A 19985-nucleotide genomic window follows, 5' to 3' on the forward strand; every position below is an offset into this window, starting at 1 on the left:
ATGTGGAGGAACACATGCCACTGAGAGTGTAAGGTCATTTGTGTGGGAGTTCATAATTGTGTATGAGCATACACGTGTACAGGATGTCACATACATGTGAGAGCGTATGTACACAGACTTTGATGAGGGTACTAAGGGCCCCTCCTACATGTTTGTAGTCATGAAAGGTTGATCCTGTCTTCTCCACATGCCTGTGTACTCACCCACAGACTTTTTAAAAAGTCACATCACCTTGCCTTGCTTTCACTTGTGTTCTCATGGAGAGAGATTTGCCCTAACACCACTTAACTCTGTCCTATCCAGCTCTTCCTTAGAGGATTTAGCAAATTTCCAAGGCCTTCCTTCTGAGGAAGCTGCACTGGCCACACGAAGAAGAGGAGACCACACACTATGCCATGCTCGGTGGCCAGGATCCTCTGCCCTCAGGTAATCCCCATCTCGATATCATATGAAAAGCACCATTTCTTTGTAGAGAGATGAACAGCCTCTCCAAGTGACTGAGGTACTGTGACCCTTGTGAACAGGCCATTTGGATGGGGGCAGAATGTAGCCCCATTGGCTCTGACCTTCTCGTTTATATGCCAAGATCTATAACTTTTCATAGGTAGAGGCTGAGGTGTCAGGAGGCAGATACAGGAGTCAAGGATAAAGGGAAGACAGAGAGCACCAAATGGCCGTCGGTCACTGACGCCAACGTGAGAATTGGGAGATGCGACTTCCGCTAAGAGGTTTATTTCTGGAGACACAGTTGGACCGAAAGTGTTCCAACTGCCAGGCCCAAGATCTGCCAAAGGAAACCTGGATTCCTCTACTGCACTATGTCTGGGTGTGACTGCCACCTGTCCTGGTGGGCGGAGATGGGCCTTAGAATGACAGGAAACGTACTGAGTACTGCCTGGCTCTGATGTGGCAAACCCGATCTGAGAGCTCCCTTCTACTGCATTCCCATTTGACGGAGTCTTTGTGCTCTCATCTTGGATTCATGCACATTGCTTTTTTTAACAGAAGTGTGTTCGCATAGTTGAGAATCGAGAACTCGTAGGCTCAGCTGTAAGGTGACTGGGGCTCCACTCTGTTCAGAGGAAGTCCTGTATTGGCACCAGGGTGTTTTCCCTGACATGACTCTACTATTGCAGGCCTGGTGGCTTGAGCGGGGGCCACTGCAGGATGGAAGGAGTGGCCTGGATGTCTTTCTATTTCTCCCAGTCTGTCCCTGGTTCTGCTGGCTGCCCCTGAGCATTTCTGGTTTGGGCTCTTAAGAAGCTTCTGAATTTCCGCCAAGGTGTGGGCAGGGGCAGTTATGTAGCCTCGTGTCAGGGCAGAGCTTTGACTGTTCAGTGCCACCTTTGAAACAGCTTAAAATAAACTCTCCATTAAAGAAAATGTAACCTTCCTTGCTCCTTTGCCTTCAGGTGTCTCTGCTACCTGCTGTTCTGAGCCTTTCTGCAAGCCACCAGAGTGACAGAGTGACTCAGCTTCTTGTCCTTGCCTCTCCTGCAGGCTGAGGACTCTGCCTGATACTTTGGTTCATAATGTTTTTTTTCCAGCTTTCAAAAGTTTTAACTCCTTTTTTCTCTCCTGGGAGGGAACATTTAAAAGGAACTTCGTCTTCTCAGTTTATCGCTTCCCCATTAGAAAAGAAATGTGCTGAAGGTATTGTAATTCTTTTTATCAGTAGGCTGCATTTGTGCTTGTATATGAGGCTGCTTGTGTGCATGCTTGCATGTGTGTGTGTGTTTCAGTCCATCATGTGCACATGAGCTTTCCATCTTCATATGACTGGAAGACATTAGTAATTTACACGGTTCTGTCTGGGACACTGATGACATTTCTACCCTCTGGGAAGGAGAGAGAAGGGTAGGATAGGAAGAAATCAGGCCTGAGATGGTGAAAGATGTCTGGTTAGAGATAGGTGGGCAATAGGATGCTGGCCCATCATCGAAGGTGTCACATATAATGGAGGTGAGGGAGCAGCCACATCATGTCCAAGAAAAGAGACATTGCGTATTTGACTTCTTCCTTTCTTCCTGCTTCTCTCTTCATCTGCTTTTCTTCCTGCCCACTCCTTGTCCTCCATGAGCCTATGTAGAACAGTTAGTGTGTGGTAAGCTTGTGTAAAACCCAGAGCCCCATGAAGTTCTGTCATCTGGTGGAACCCTGCAGTGAGCACAGAGTAGCATGGTAGAGATGGAGAAGCAGGATGGCGCCTACTCCCATCTCAGAGCAGAAATCTAGCCAGCTCTTCCCAGCACTGCCAATGTGCCTTGATGTTTGGTCCATCCATCCTTAGTGTGATGTCATCTTTATTATCCAAAGCATCATAAGTAATTATATAAGTCCTGTTGTTTGCACAGAGCCATGGAAGACCTTGTGTACATATGAAATCATATTGTCATAACAATCCAACAAAATACTATTCTCACTCACCTCTGGTGTGTGTGTGTGTGTGTGTGTGTGTGTGTTATAATGTGATGTGATGTGTGTGATGGTGTGATGTGCATGTGAGTGCTCTGGGTAATGTCTGTGTGTGATGTGATGTGATATGATGTGATGTGATGTGATGTGTGTATGTGATGTATGCGTGTAATGTGATGTGTGTTATGATGTGATATTTGTGTGATATGTATGAGTGCACATGTGATATGATACATGTGTATTATATGTGTATGATGTGTGTGTGTGAGATGTGTGAGGTGAGGTGAAGTGTGTGATGTTATATATGTGATGTGTGTGAGGGGGATATGATGTGTATGTGTGTGTGTGATGTGTGTTGTGACATGTATATGTGGTGTGATATGTGTGTGATGTGATATGTGTGTAGTGTGTGTGATGTGGTGTGTATGTGGTACATATGTAGTGTGTGTGTGTGTGTGTGTGGTGCTAGTATATATGAGTGTTCTCTTGTGTGTGCAGGCCTGTTATTGTCAAGTGTAGTCCCTGATCATCTGCACCTTATATTTTGGGTCAGGGTTGCTCTCTAAACCTAGAATTTGTGCATTCAGCTAGTCTAGCAGACAGGCTTGCCCTGGGGGTTTACTGAGCCTTCCTTCTGTCCAGTCTCCTCTCTTTGGTTTACTTTTGTTTCCTGGCCTCCCTAGCATTCAATGTAGGTTACTGTCAGTGTACTTAGCTGCCATGTGTTTAAGATGTACTCATAGGAACTATTCCTGATTTCTTTCTTACCTTAATTACCTACTGTAGTATCTGGCACAACATAAGAAATCATTAAATACTTTTCTCTTTCGCATAAGGTAACGTCAGGATTCGAATCTAGGTTTTTGTGATTACAAAGCTTGTGTCTCCCACTGTATGACATATTGTTCCCTAATGACAGCTCTGCCCCGTAGATATTCCCTTCTCTCCCTTATAAACAAAAGATCAGCTTCAGCTCATTCTTCCCTTCTGTCCCATCTTTCTTGGGACCTTGTTAACAACTGTCCTCTGCCTGGCAAGACATGATCATTAAGCATGAATGCATCCTTTGTAAATAAAAGCCTTTGGAGAAATTGCTCAGTGTCTTCAAGTGCAGTCATGGCACAACGTTAAGCATCGAAACACAGAGATTCTGGTTAAAAATATTTACTTCATTACGCACAAAGACTTAGGGTCCCATCTGTACCACAGGGATGTTGTTTTAGTGCAATCATTCAACACCAGATCAGCATGTCATTGTCCCCATTGGCCACACCTTACTTCCACTGAAGTCAGTATTCAATGGACATTCACTACATACTGTGAGATCATCCACACAGGGCTACAGAAGGCAGCAAAGATATGCCATGGCAGGAACCTGCTCCTCCATTGCCCAGCACGTGGTGGAGTTTCCTGGAATACTGCCCAGGCATTCACAGGCTCTGGAGGCTAAGGTGTAAACAGCAGGTGGGGCTGATATTGGTATGCCAATGCAGCGGCGGGCCTCCCTCCATGGCCTTTGTCCATTTCCTTCACAGAATGGGAGAGGGGCATCCCGGCTGGATTCTGTCTATTCATTTAGAAATAATAGCTTAGGCATACCCGAAGTACAGAATCATAAGTCTCTGTTTTCTTCTGTATAAAGCAAGACTGGCAGAGTTATTGTGGAAATAAAAGATCTCAGTGCAAGGGGCCCATGAACTCCTAGAGATCTTGAGTCTGTTTAAGGCCCAAGATACTGTATATCCAAGTGTCCCGTGGGAGATGCCTTTGGGAAGATGTGGAACCGACTTTCTCAGTTAAGACAAAAGCTTCTGACTTCCTATCTGAAATTGATCTGGAACATCACGGTCAGGATAGAGTCTTGGCTGTCACTCTCCAGAAAACATTTTATAATTGTTATGCTTATTTTTAAACATTCTTAAGAGCGAGTGTGGCTTTATGAATTATACTGTCCATTTAAGAACACAAAAATGTAACTCCTTCCATTTTTGTGTTCTTAAACGGACTATCCAGAGACAGCCCCACCCGGGGATCCATTCCATAATCAGCCACCAAACCCAGACACTATTGCATATGCCAGCAAGGTTTTGCTGAAAGGACCCTGACTGTCTCTTGTGAGGCTATGCCAGTGCCTGGCAAATACAGAAGTGGATGCTCACAGTCATCTATAGGATGGAACACAGGGCCCCCAATGGAGGAGCTAGAGAAAGTACCCAAGGAGCTGAAGGGGTCTGCAACCCTATAGGAGGAACAACAATATGAACTAACCAGTACCCCGGAGCTCGTGTCTTTAGCTGCATATGTAGCAGAAGATGGCCTAGTCGGTCATCATTGGGAAGAGAGGCCCCTTGGTCTTGAAAACTTTATATGCCCCAGTACAAGGGAACTCCAGGGCCAAGAAGTAGGAGTGGGTGGGTAGGGGAGCAGGGCAAGGGGGGGGTGGGTATAGGGAACTTTCGGGATAGCATTTGAAATGTAAATAAAAAAAGGCCAAAAAAAAAAAAACCCACAAAAATGCAGATTTGCTCAGAATGTCAGTTGGTAGCAGCCATGGTGTTAGAATCTCAGGTATTCCATACTGTGGAGATGACGATGCAGTTTAAGCATTTCCACACAAGTGAGAGGCCTGGAGTTCAGAAATCCAAAACCCATTTAAATGCCAAGTGGTCATTGCACCCAAACATATCCACAGGTCCAGCCTTGGCAAGTGGAGACAGAGTCCCCAGGACAGACTGGCTAATAAACTACTCTTAAAACAAAGCCCTGTATCTCACAGAGAGATCCTGACTCAAAAATAAAGTGGAAGAATGATATGTGATGATTTTCATTGTCAACCTTGGGCTTCCACATACATACACATGCATGTGTACCCATCCATACACATGAGTACACATACGTGCAAACATGTATACAAACATGCATATATATCTACACATGAAAAAAGAAATTAAAATTAAAGAACTTAGACTATCACAACCACTGAGCTATAGAGTCCTTCTCAATACTCCATTATCCTTAAAGCACTGTCAAGCTTTGTTCATAAATTATGTCTCAATAAAACATTACAAGTTGACCAAAGTAGGAAGCAAATATTTATTCTGTTTAAGAACAAGTTAAAAATTAACTATGTATGTGAATGATTGAGAACTTAACATTTCACAGAGATTTTTAGCGAGGATAGAGCCAAATCCTGAATATGAGAGAGAGAGAGAGAGAGAGAGAGAGAGAGAAATAGTTTATAGAAAATAGATTTCTAAATCCCAAGATCCGATATTAACACTTGACCTTGGCGAACTCCTAAAGATTCATTTAATGAGAAAGATAAAGTATATTTCTAGAAACGGAACAGGAGGGCTTCTCTGAGCTGCTCATTTTAGGCTAAATTCATGAGAGTTGATTTTTTTGTTTTTATGTCTCAGTTCACAATTATTTTGTATATAAAAAACTCTACATTAGAAACAAACAAACCAAAAAAACAAAAAGAACAATTATGTAGAAACTGCCATTAGTGGGAATTTTGTTTCAGGGGTGAGATACTCCCCACCCTCCAGGAGAAGTGTGGAGACAGTGCCTGAGGGGGCAGAGAAACCATTGACTAAAGGTCACAGAGGGGTTAAAAGAATCCAAATGGCCAAGAGTTTCTTCTCACAGTTATTTGTCAAATGGCTCTGTGCTCTTCTCCCTCAGTTCATAGAAAAAATAAAACGAATAGGCCCTCCCTCTCTAGAAGACTCAGTTATAATTTTTGCAATGAAATATCACAAACAGTGTCATAATATAAAGACATTTCATTAGAGGCATTTAATACCCTGTAGCTCACCAGTGATTTCTGCAATCAGCATGTTTCAAACGGCTGAGTGATTAAAATGTGGACACTTGTTCACCACGAAATATCAATGGGCCTCTGCAGCTGCAAGAGCCCTTCAATCTGGCTCGCACATGTAGCTTAATGAGTCCCTGAGACAAGACACAGCCAAACAAGCAACCAAAAGAGACACACGAAACAAGAGAGCGAGTGAACCCAGTACGGAGGTGACCCAGGCTAGTGGAGCCAAAGGCTTCAGACTGAGCTTTAAAGAAACCGGGCTGCTCTTTGGCTACAACACAGACAGCAGCCTACACAGTGCCAGGGCAGCAGAATCGAGCCGGCTCTGGTGGCCCGGGCATGGGATAGCCAGTTCAAAGGGCATGAGTAGGAGAGCTGGCCCTGTCCCTTACTCAGGCAAAGCAGAAGCACTAGCCCCTGGTGGTGCGTGTTCTAGAGAGCTGGTGGACTGATCAACTCAGCTTTCAGAGATCTGATTTGGCGAACCTCAAGATCCACCCCATCTATGAACTGCTGGAGCGGGTGAAGGGGCGGGTCTTACAGATCCAAAGCTGCAGGATCTTCAGGGCTCAGGGCAACAACAGGATATCAGGTTGAGGGGCCAGGACTAATAGTGTAGCAGAAGCCAGAGGTTTTGAACCAGACCAGTGACTCCTTACAATGAATGTTTGCAAGTAAAAATGACATTCTCTGCACTTCAATGGAGAGATGTCATTTGGTTGTTGTTGTTGTTTCAGGGGGCATTGCAAGGGCAGAGGGTAGATATGAAGGGACGGGAGGTGAGTGGGATTGGGTTGCACGATCAGAAATCCACAAAGAATCAATAAAAAGTTTAAAAAAAAAACGAGTAGAGCAAAAACATTGTTTCTTGAACATTGGAGAATGTGCAGGTTAGGAACTACCTGTCCTAAGCACAAGAAACAAGGAGGTGTAAGGGGGATCAAACTGCCCAGTTCTAGCTTTCTCTGCTGTAGGCCCCTACAGCATCTCTCATCTCCCACCTGATCTACATCTCCCAGTGGGAGGTTAGATGTGTTGTTGTAGAAAAGAGAGAGAGAGAGAGAGAGAGAGAGAGAGAGAGAGAGAGAGAGAGAGGAGGGGAGGGGAGGGGAGGGGAGGGGAGGGGAGGGGAGGGGAGGGGAGGGGAGGGGAGGGGAGGGGAGGGGAGGGGAGGGGAGGGGAGGGGAGGGGAGGGGAGGAGAGGAGAGGGGAGGAGAGGAGAGGAGAGGAGAGGAGAGGAGAGGAGAGGAGAGGAGAGGAGAGGAGAGGAGAGGAGAGGAGAGGAGAGGAGAGGAGAGGAGAGAAATAGAGGCTGGCAATGGCCATGTGGAAAGAGGGGAGAAGGGGAGCGGAGATAAGAGCAAGAGCTTAAGAGAGAGCAAAAAGACAAGAGAGAGAGGAGGGGCCAAGCAGCCCCTTTTATAGTGGGCTGGGCTACCTGGCTGTTGCATGGTAACTGTGGGGAGGAGCATACCTGGCTATTGCCTGGTAACTGTGGAGGTGGAGTCTGGACAGCCTATGTGACTGATGGCCACAGAATGATGGGGTTGAGGGCTTGTGGTGTCAGGCAGTTGTGTCTGGGCGTTTAGCTCACTGTTCCATCCCTTGTAGGATTTTCTACTGGACCTCCAGAGTAAGCCTTGCTTGACCAGAGCACAGACTGCCTTTCATGGTCCCACACACCCATATATAAAGAAAGTCCCCCCGCATCTGTCTCTGTCTCTTGTCCCTCTTCTCTTTCTGTCACCACCTTGCCCCTCTCTCTCCCTATACATCTCTTACATGTGGAACTGCTTTGGCCTGGTGTGCTATGTTTAGATATGAGCTGCTATTCTAACACATCAGTGTATGTGTGTGTGCATGCATAGTATGTGTATATGTGTGTGTGCACGTGTGTGTGCACGTGTGTGTGTGTGTGTGTGTGTGTAGGAGGTACAAGTGCAGGCTGTAGGACACTTGAGAGTTATTTCTCTCCTTCCATCTTTTCATAGGTTCTGAGGATAAACCTTAGCTTGCCCGACTTTCAGGACAAGTATTCCTACTTTCTGAGCTATGTCACTGTCTGTCTCCCTCTTTTCAAAGCATGTCATGTCAGAGAGTTGGTACCTATGGAGACTGAAAGGCAATCTTAGGAGTCACCCTCCACCTTGATTCCTGAGACAGGATAGGAAGAGAATGTCACACTAGGCCTGGCTTAAGCATCTGAGACCTCAAAGTCCACCCCCTAGTGACATACTTCCTCCAACGAGGCCACTCCTACTCCAACCTTCTAATAGTGCCACTCCCTATGGGCCTATGGGATGGGAGGAAGCATTTTTATTCAAATGGCCACATCGACTGAGACACCTCCAAATTATTCTTTTCTCCTCCATTATGATAGCCTTCCAAACTTTTTAATTCTGCATCCAAGGACTCATCTCTCCTGGGATGGAATGTAGTTGGAGAAAAATTGCATATTGCAACGGATGTTTTCTTACTATTATTTGTAGAACAACAAAACTTGGCGGCTATGTGCAATGTGCATCACGTAGGGTATCCCAAGTAATCTAGACATGGTTTAAGTGTATGGGAGGATCATGTAATTTGTGTGTTTTAGCAACTGTCCCATTTCTGTGACAAAAATGCCAGACAAAGGTCAGTATAAAGAGGGGAGTGTTTCCTGGGCTGTACAGGTTGAGGGCATCACTCACAGTGGCAGGGACTTGAGGGGGGAGGGGTGTCTCTTCAGGCAGGAAGCAGAGTCCTGAAAGCTTGTACTCAACTTGATTAGCCTTCTATCCAGTGCTCCCCACAGTAGGCCTACCCACCTCGAGTTAACTACTCTGGATGATCCCGCACAGGCGTGTCCAGAGGCTGCCATTCCAGGAGATTCTCGCCTCCAATTGACAAGTGAGACTACCCAGCGCAGTGTGCAAACGCAATACCATTTTATTCAACAACCTTGAGCTTTGTATACCTGTAGGGCATCTTGAAACGGGTCCCACACAAGCCCTCAGGAGCCAGTGTGTGTTTTCTCCTTCATCAGAAACACAACACAAAGTTCTGAGGAATTCAGAAACTGATACCCAGAAAGGAAGATATGAAAAAAAAAAATCACACTGGTTTTAAGAAAGCACTTCTCAGCTCAGTTAACATTGTGAAGTTCACCCTCTTAGTCCTCACCAGAGGTGAGAACCCCCCCCCATATACATTATGTATCTCTGCTATTATTTCCATAGAGTACAGCCCTATGGGGAATTTCATTGCCATGAATTCTATACATCTTTTGAGCTTCCCCCCTCCAGATAACTCCTACAGAACTGTCCTTTAGAAAACCAATTATTACACATTTGCACCAGGGAAACATGAGAGTGACCATTTCCTAACACATTTGCTTACTACTGAGAGCATCATATTTAACTTGTTAATTTGAAAAGTGGAAATCATTTCATAGCTATTTAAATTCACATCACTTTAACATTCCCCTTGAATTTTTGCTCCCTTGTCATTCCCCAGAGGTTTAGCCCTCAGGAGAAGCTCTCTCAATATTCCTTCCCTCTGTCCCCTATTTCACTTAGAGTGAAGAAGCTGCACAGCCTGACACTTCTCCAAAGGGAAATGTCACTTGCTACTGCGCAGTGAGGAGAAACAAGAGGAAACAATGATAGAAAATTAAACAGCATAAAAACACTTGTACAACTAAAAACTAGGCTGAGGAACTTAGGGATACTGAAGAACCCCCACCCCCTTAATCTTTAAAATTTCTGCATCCCTCCCCCACAGCCCCTCTACAAAGCACACTGCATGTCTTCTTTACAAAGATGAATAACAAGTTCTAAATGTCATGCCATGCTGCGCTTTCAAATTTCCAAATTCTTCCAAATCTATCCTTGCTTTTTTTTTTTCCCTGGGTCAAAACTGGAGCAACACATCACACTTGGCTACATCTTTAACACATTGACTATCTGTGAGAACAATAGAATTCCATATAGTTATGAGGAGATCTCAGACAAAAGCGCAGGGAAACCCCCAGAGTCTGCATTTATAAAGGAGAAGTCCTAAGCCAAGGTCAGGATTTATTTGTAAAATAGAACAGATCTACAGTTGAATTATGACAGATCTACAGTTGAATTATGTGGACAAAGCAAACCCCTGGTTTTTAAAAGTTCAGCACTTCAGGACTGGTGGATGATGGCTACTGGGAATGTGTAGGATTGAGAGATCATTGAGTGAGACTCTTGCTGACTGGTTGATTGAAGCTGACGTTGATTGGTTGACTTTGATAAGGGCAGTTACCGAAATGAATTTTCATAGCTCACTTGATGGGAGCCTGAAAGTGGTTTTGGTAAATCTTTGTCCAAGGCTTTGGAACAAACCTGGAAGAAGTCTTTATATTTCACAAATTCAAAGGACAGAAACACATCACTATTATTTGGTTGCGTTGTCTTTGAGAAACATGCTTTTCCACTAGTTATAAATATGTCAGTAACAATAGGTGAACTAGATCCAGCTGACTTGCCTGTAGTCAAGGCCTGGTATTTGGACACGAGTTCCTTCTGGGTATTTGACCCTAATAATGTTTATATTAACATAGCACTGTAGAGTAATGAAATTAGGTTTCATTTACAAATGATATTTGTTCTCTTACAGGTGGAAAATTGAAGCTCAAAGAAATGTCAACATGATCATAGACTTTTCACATCTTCCTATCATCCCTTGGCAACAAACTTTACCAAATCATTTGATGGTTGTTTGGTAAATAAATAGAAGATGAAGCTATACAAATAATTGCTCATTCAAAGTAGCAATGTGAATTAGGTACTAGGAATATAAACCCAGCTAAACATAAAATATAATAATTAACAATTTTAATTAGTCTGTGCTATCACATACAATGTAACATTAGTTAGCACAATGTGTTGGCTGGGTTCTTTGTTGTTGTTGAGTCTTTTTATCAACCTGACTCAAGCTGGAGTTATTTGAAAAGAGGGAAGGGTGATTGAAAAGAAAAATCTCCATCATGTTGACCTGTAGGCTAGTCTGAAGACATTTTCTTGATTTGTGATTGATGTAGGAGGGCTCAGCTCACTGCAGGGCTGGCAGTCTTGGTTGTAGAAGAAAGCAAGCTGAGCACACCATGAAGAGTAAGCCAGTAAGCAGGGTTTCTCCATGACTCCAGCATCCACTCCTGCTCTGACATACCTTCAGGGTGGACTATAAGCTGAAATAAATGTCTTCCTCAAGCTGCTTTTGCTCTGTGTTTTGTACCAATGACAGAAACCTAACCACATAGTAACATCAGATAAGCAACATCATTAACCGACCCATGAGGGGTCTGCCTAATCACCTAATTATGCCCAGATCCCAATATCATTACATCAGCAGTGATGTTTCATGCTTGTTAAAGAGGCAAGGAATTTAAATGATAATAATATTCTAATCATCGGTGTGCAAACTATTTTGTTTCCACCTTACTTTTTAAGAAAAGGAAAGAGCAGAAGAAAGAAACTTGAAAGAAAATGTTCTGATGAAGAGAAGGAAGAGAAAATGTGTTAAAGAAATAAGTTCAGAGAAGAAAAATTGCCCAAATATGTCGGCAGGTGATTCACACTCTGTGACAAATCAGGAGTACACACAAATGCTGACTTTTTTTCATGTGAGTACGGGGACATCAGGTTTTGGCACGGGGGCACCTCACTCTGAAGCTGATCCCTTGCTTCATGTTCCTCCAACCAGCAACAAAAACAGCAAGACAAGAATGCAGTGATGGCTTTCCTTAAATATACAGCGTCCATCTGTCCCCTGTGCTCTGTGTCTCCATCTCTGTCTCTCTGTACTGGCTAGTTTTGTGTCAACTTGACACAGCTGGAGTTATCACAGAGAAAGGAGCTTCAATTGAAGAAATGCCTCCATGAGATCCAACTGTAAGGCATTTTCTCAATTAGTGATCAAGGGGGAAAGGTCCCTTGTGGGTGAAACCATCTCTGGGCTGGTAGTCTTGGCTCTATAAGAGAGCAGGCTGAGTAAGCCAGGGAAAGCAAGCCAGTAAAGAACATCCCTCCATGGCTTCTGCATCAGCTCATGCTTTCTGACCTGCTTGAGTTCCAGTCCTGACTTCCTTTGGTGATGAACAGCAGTATAGAAGTGTAAGCCGAATAAACCCTTTCCTCCCCAACTGCTTCTTGGTCATGATGTTTGTGCAGGAACAGAAACCCTGACTAAGACACTCTCCTTCCTCTTCCTCTTTCTCCCTCTTACTTCATGTCCTTATTGATCAACCCTGAAACCAGTAGTCTTTTGAAAATCCAGATCGTAGTCAGGTAGGTGGTGGTGGTGCAAGCATCCGAGCCCAGCACTTGGTTAGCAAAGGCAGGTGGATCTCTGAATTTGAAGCCAGTTTGATCTACAGACCAAGTTTGAGGACAGCCAGGGCTACACAAAGAAACCCTGTCTTAAAAAAAAAAAAAGAAAAAACAAGCAAAAAATCCAGATCTGTTCCTCCCACTCTCTTCTGAAGAGACACGGAATGCATTCTGAGTTTGCTTTATCCTCCCAAGTTCCTGTGTCCCTATTCCTTACAGCTGTTTATCCTTGAGCAGTCTGCCCATAGCACTCTTCTGCCTGACTACCTGCTGCTCATCCTTCTTTCTGGGTGAGCTATTTCTCCACAGAACAAGATTCCCAGCTGCCCAATCTGGCATAAGTGTTCCTCCTGTCATCTTTACTTTCTGTTGGTTTTTTTTTTCTTCTATGCTAGTTTCACAGTTGGTGTGTGTGTGTGTGTGTGTGCTCAGTCTTCATCTCCAAACTGTGCCTTTGCAAATGTAGAAGATATACTGTCAAGCCTGTATCTTAGCAGTGTGCAGGGTGTATGGTAAGCACACAGGACCCGAGGAACATATGTTAACTGATATGTTGAATGAATCTGTGCATGGGATGTTAAGAAGAGACAGTAAGTCTACAGGTAGAGCACAGTCCAAATACACTAGACTTCTGATTAGCCTGGGGGAACGTTTCCTAAATAATATGTGTCATCTGGCTTAGCTTAGGCTCAGTACCCTCAATCTGGAAAGATGCCTCAGCCAATACAGTGCTCACTACACCAATGTAAGGAATGTGTTCAGTGCCAGTACACACATTAAAAAGCCAGGTATGGTAACATGGGTTGATAATCCCAGATCTAGTCAGGAAGAAATGGGAAATGCCCTAAGGCTTGTCAGCCACCTTGACTATCCTCAAGGTACAGATAAGCTTTGTATAAAAAAAGAAATTAAAAAAAAAACCAAAACCAAGGTGACCATGTCAACTGAGACCCTCCTCTAGACTGACTCACATCAGCCCATAGAAGACAGAGTCTTCATAGAATAACTACTGGCCTAGATTTACTAGAAAATCCCACCGTAGACCTGAGGGACTAGTTTGGGCTCTGTCCCCTTGAGACACATCAAGATACCCATCCTGACAGCTTTCTTTGGGATTCCAGCCTGGTAGACTAAAAATCTCATACCAAAAGACAACCAACAATGTAACAGATACCCAGGTCTCATTACCAAAAACCACAATGTGATCAGCCAAGACAATATGCCTTTCCCCAAAATCACCAGTTCCACAGCAGGGTGCCCCAAGGAAAGCGACTTGGATAAAATCCAACCTAGAGAGCTTAAAGGAAAAATGATAAGCATGCTTATCAGGTTCAGATGGAATAAAGAGGAAGGTAGTCAGTGACTGGCTGGGTAGAAAGATCATGAAGAAAATGTGAACAAAATGAGAACAGAACAGCTGGGCAAATGAAGTCACGAAGACAATGCGTGACATGAAGATGAAAAAAAATCAACAGAAATAGAAGAACTGAAGAAAACTCAACTGAAATTAGACAAAAAATGAAAAACTCAATAGGCCTAATAAAAACCTCATTGGGAAACTTCCTTAATAAAATACGGAAGGCAGAATATCAAGGCTGGAAGACATGATAGAGAAACTGGATCATTCGGTCAAAGGAAATGGGAAGTGTTTTAAAGCACATGAATGGAATATGGAGTAACACTGGGAAGCCATGAAAAGAGGAGGTCTACAAGTTAAGAAAAATATACGAAATGTACCAAAGGGAGCATGATCAAGCAGAGTCAAAGCAATCCAAGAGAAAAAGTATATGGCAGGAGGTGTCTCTGAAACCAGTTCCAAGTTACTCCAGAGCACAGTGTGGCAGTTTTAATGAGAATGCCCTTCACTCCTAGGCTCAAATTTTTGAGTTCTCATTCTCGGGTGGTAGTACTGTTTTGATATCTTTAGGAGATATGGCTGGAGAAAATACATTCCCTTGGAAGCTGGCTTTAAGGTTTAAAGTCATGCACCGTTCCCAGTTTGCTTTCTGCTTTCTGCTTTTGTTTTAAGATGTGAGCTCTCAGCATCCTGGTCCAGCCATCCCATCTGCTGCCATGCTTCTGGCTGTGATTTTGATGGACTTTTATCCCTCTGGAACTATAAGCCCAAATATACCCTTCACTTGTAAGTTGCCTTGGTCATGGTGTTTAATCACAGCCACAGAAAATTAAGTAATGCACAGAACAATGAAAACACTAAGGTCTGGCACAAAACAGATCCATAGTTCAATAGAATAAATGGAATATCTGGATATAAATCCATGCAACTATTAACTATTAGAATTTTTAGAGAAATGACCAATATATACATTGGAAAAACAGTATTATCTTCATCAAACAGCACAGGGAAACTTGGGTGTTAACCTGTAGAGGAATGAATTTGGATCTCTAACCAACTCAACCCCAAATGGATCAGAAAGCTCAATATAAGTCCTAATAATATAAATTTGCTAGAAGAAAAGCCAGGAGTATGCTTTGGTGTGTACGTACAGGTGAAGATGTTCTGAATAGACTCCAGTGGAACAAGAACTAAGACTAAAAGACCATTAATGGACAAATGGAATCAAATGAAACCAAAAGGCTTCTGCATAGCAGTTCACAGAAAGGGCAAAATATTTTGCCAGCTCTATATCCAACAAAGAGTTAGTAATAAGAACATACAAAGAACTCAAAAACCCAAACACCAAGAAGAAAATCTAATTAAGAGGTATCCTACAAATAAGAGAAGGTTCACAAAAGAAGAAATACAAATGGCTAAAAAGAACTTTAAAATACATTCAACATCTTTAGCCACAAGGGAAATGCAGGTTAATGTCATGCTGAGATTCTGTGTCACCCTGGTCACAATGACCACCATCAAGACTACTGATACCAGCGATTGCTGACATGGGTGTGAAGAAGGGGAGCCCCTCTGCTCTGTTGGTGGAAATGTGGATTACTGTTACCCCTTTGGAAATTAGTCTGGAGGTTTGTTTTAAAAAGAAGAAACCAAGCAAAAATCAGAAAACCAAAAACCTATGTAAAATAACCACGTGACCCAGCCCTCACACCTGGGCACATAATCAATGGAATCTATCTATACCTTATGGTAGGAATACCCAAACAGTCACACTCACTGATGCTCTTCTTACAATGGAAGCAGCTCACATGCCCATCAAACGATGACTGTGCAGTGAAGATGTAATACACATGCAGGACTGTGACTCAGCTTGGAAGAAACACGAAGTTATGAACTTTCAGGCAAATGGATGGAACTGGAAAACTTATACTGAATGAGGTCACTCAGTCCCCACAGGACAAACACTGTGTACTTTCTTTCACATGAAGATCTTTTTAATTTGGGGTGTCTGACATGGAGGACCCCTGGAAGCCAGGAACCAAGGGCAGAAACAGAGGAACAGTACCTTAGAGGAGACCATAGAACACAGGTGAAAGTGTGTAAAAAGAATACTGTGGGTGGTAAGGTTTGTGCAGGAGGAAGGTACAGGAGATTAGAAGGATGGGGGGGCGGGAGATTGACAGGTAAAAAGGGAGTGTAAAGAATCTATAGACAAAGCAACATGGGCTTCCTATGTGATAGCACCTTTACTATCATACAAGGATAACCTATTGCCCTTTAAGTGGATTCAAGAGTCCCTCCTTGGGAAATGGGGGTGAGAAGCCAAATGCTTAGTACTGAGCCTGGCTAACACCCTGGGTCTGGGGAGGTAATAGGCCCATATGCAAAGTATATTTCTGATAGACAGCTAATGTGATTTAACATCAACCTGTCTTCTACATACCTATTATCATCCCTGTAGATAAAAATGCCCCCAGATTTAATCAGAGAAGCCTGTTATTACAATGAATGGTGGTGAAAGTAGAGCCTCGTGACTGCCAAGGTACAGAAAATTAGCAATGGTTGTGGCCCTCGCCCTAAACAAACCTCTCCAAGACTCGGAGGACATGGTTGAACTGTGGACAGGAAGTATGTGAGAGCCAGAAGAGAAGGTGATTGTCCAGGAAATAACATTCTGTAGAGTCTATATAGATATTGCCACCATTAACTCAAAAACAACTGTGGCTAACTGCACTGGGCCCAGTCAAAAAACAGCTCAGTCAGCAAATAAACCAAGAGGAGAAGAGTGCCCAAAGGGCCCTCTCTCTTACCTCTCAGCTATTGGCAAGTTATAGATTCTTGGAGGGGTAGAACTACTATCTCTAGTTGTGTGCCCACCCATCAGGCTCCAAAGGCCAACTCTGAACACACGGTCATGCAGATGGCCCTGGTTAATTTAGTGGGTCTCAAGACCAAGTAAATAGATAAAGAACTTGAACGAGAAGTTGATGGGAAGGGAAAGGGGTAAACAGGAAACAGGGTTGGTAGGGGGATAGGGTTCGGAGTAGTTGGTATGTATAACATTCACCCATGATGTTTTAAAGGCAAACAATCACAGATATCCCAAAGTAGATGGCTGCTGGAGATTGATACCTAACATTGATATCCAAAGGTTAACATCTGGCCTCTCTAGGCATATGCATATGTACACATGCCCCTGAAAACACACACACACACACACACACACACACACACACAGAGAGAGAGAGAGAGAGAGAGAGAGAGAGAGAGAGAGAGAGAGAGAGAGAGACTCAGAATCACAGTAGTTGGCAGCTTTGTTTCCAGCTCACCTTCCTTACATGGTTACTGTCCATCCGCTGGATCTCTTCTTTCCCCCGCTGTCGCAGTCACTCCCACTATTTCATGGGAAGGGGAAGGAGCAGGGAAGCACAGTGGAGCATGGTGGAGTCATGAAATGGCCTTGGGAAGCTTATGAGAAAGCAACAGAGATAAAAACCTTCCCTACAATACAGAACCCAGATGTCTAGTACTTTTAATGGATACATTAAAGGCTCGCTTGCTTGCATATTTTAATTAAGGCCTGTGAGGTAAACAGAAACTAAAAAGTGAGAATTCTAATTTTCTTCTTGAGGAAAGAGGGCCCCCACAGATAACTCAGAACTCAAGTGATTGAAGAATACATTGCTGAGAATGCAGACAGTAAGAGTCCCTTCATAATGTCCTGTTTCCTTCCTGCCCACATCCAGTCTTGAGCTATGGCAGCAAGTTTGGAATGACCCCCTCCAATTTCCTATCTTAGAAGTGGGAGTCCCCTTATTGCTGAAATGTGCCCTTCCTATGGAAGAGAGCTAAGTGTGAGGGCAGAAGACGCAGCCTTCTGTCTCCACAGTCATCTCTGTCTAATACCTTCTACACACCATTAATATCTCATTTGCACAAAGAAAATGGGACGTTTCTTTTGGATGGGTTAGACCCGGCCACTCTGATACCTGCCTCTGCCTTCTGGTGGAACAGGGCTCTGATAAGAATTCTACTCAGGCCCCCTGTGTAAACCCCACTCTCATCTTCTTATAAAGGGAAATGGTCAGAAATCCTGGAGAATTACGGAGTCAACGGGACCGCATCATTTATTAAGTAGTTCAGTTAATATCTGCTGTATCGTGAATACTTTACAGTTTTTAGGCATAATCTGAACTTGTCTTTGGGAGACAATGGAGGAAGAGGCTGTGACTGAGGTCTGGAAGGAGTACAGCAGAGGTGCAGCCCGGGCACATGGAAACAAGCTGAGGAGCCTCTTGAAGTCTGTCTGTGGGTAGCAAGTGTGCAAAATGAGATACTCTTTTTCTAGCAAACAAGTCTCTGCTCCTGTAACCTTCATACATACTTAACTGCAGTTGACTTCAATTGACCCAGCTACCTACGACCCCATTTAACATCTCTCCATTGCGCCAAAAGTGAGACCGGTATTAAAACTAGAAAGTAAGCAAGAATAAGAATCTGAGGATGTATCACGATATAACAGCCATTTCTGCAAGCAATGAACGCCGTGGCTACGACCGCCAAGGGAAATCTTGGAGTTGTAAGGTGTCTATCAATCATTGGGCTAGTCCTGATCTGCGCAGCAGATTGCTTATAAAACACTCAGCTGTACCAAAACATCTACAGAAAGAGGGTCAAACATCTCTTTATTAAATTCTTGCTTTCACTTTATCTCAATGTGATATTTACTACCAGAGAAACAAGTCGGATCTTTTAGGTGTACACATAGGAGGGCAGCCATTCCTGTTTGAGACCAGCAACATTCACCAGGAAATGGGCATGTCAGCCCTCAGAGGACATCAGCATTGCCAGCCATTCTCAAGTCAGTGGGCGAGGACGAGAACAACGAATCAAAGTGAGCAGCCATCCAATTCTGATGTTTGGAATGAGGCTGTTCATTTGCCAAACTCCTTGGTATGAGTTAGCTAAAGGATGAAGAAAGAAGGGGAAATAAAACAACTTTGGAGCAGGAGGTAAAGAATTTGAACGAAACAAGTAGAGATGGATACCAGGATGAGCAGTGGGTGTGTCAGCCTTCCGTGGTCAGGCAGAGCTGCTCACCAGGTTAAGTGCTGTGTCAGCCTTCCATGGTCAGGCAGAGCTGGTTCCCTGGTTAAAGTGGTGTGCCGTACCCATGCAGCCCTCTGGACTATGGCATTTCACCTGCTCCATCTGTGCCTATTCCTTGATTCTGTAGGTTAAGTTCACAAGTAAAAATGTTCTTTTCAACTCAGGTTGTTTAAATCAATATGCTTCCCACTTTATTTGCATAAACCCCCTCAGTCACATTATACTTGCTTGAGATAATGACAACAGGATTTAGAACGTTGTCTCAACTATTTGGTCTTTTTTTTTTTCTGTAAAACTGCTGAATGTGGCTATTGTATTTTTCACTGAGCCTTTGCAGGTGTGCAGCCACAGCACCCGTGGAGGTCAGAGGACAACTTGTAGGAGCTGGGTTCTCTCCTTTTACCGTGTGGTTCTGGACAATTAAACCCAGACTTGGTGGCAAATACCTTTACCCACTGAGCCATTTTGGTATCCCCTACACCTCACCTTTGAAAGGGAACTTTTCCAAATAGATTACACCTTTTGTTCCTTCTCTATATTGTCACAGTGAAGGCTGCTAAAGGAGTTCTAGAGTTCTCCTTTTCTGCTGGTGAAAATGCTCAGTAAATGCCTCCTAGGGTAGAAGCGTGGCTTGTGACTCACTTCCAAATAAAAACTGTGGTAAAGAACAGAGTGACACCCCCTTTGTGACTATGTTCCTAAGATTCTAGTTTCCATCCTCACTTCTCCTGGCTTCACACTCTCTTTCTGGGTGATAAAGTAAATGCCTACAAAGCAAAGAATAGAGTGAGCCCTCTGAGCCATGGCTAGCAAGTAACGAAAGCCTTCAGATGACAGTCCAGGAGATGCTTAACTGCGCCAAGAGCCAGGGGAGATCACAAGCAGAGTCTCTGGAGGCGAGTTTCCTCTGAGCCCTTAGTTTTGCCTATAACCTTGG

This window comes from Mus caroli, unplaced genomic scaffold (genome assembly GCF_978045245.1).
Source record: "Mus caroli unplaced genomic scaffold, Mus_caroli_1 scaffold_18, whole genome shotgun sequence".
In the NCBI taxonomy this organism is placed as follows: domain Eukaryota; kingdom Metazoa; phylum Chordata; class Mammalia; order Rodentia; family Muridae; genus Mus; species Mus caroli.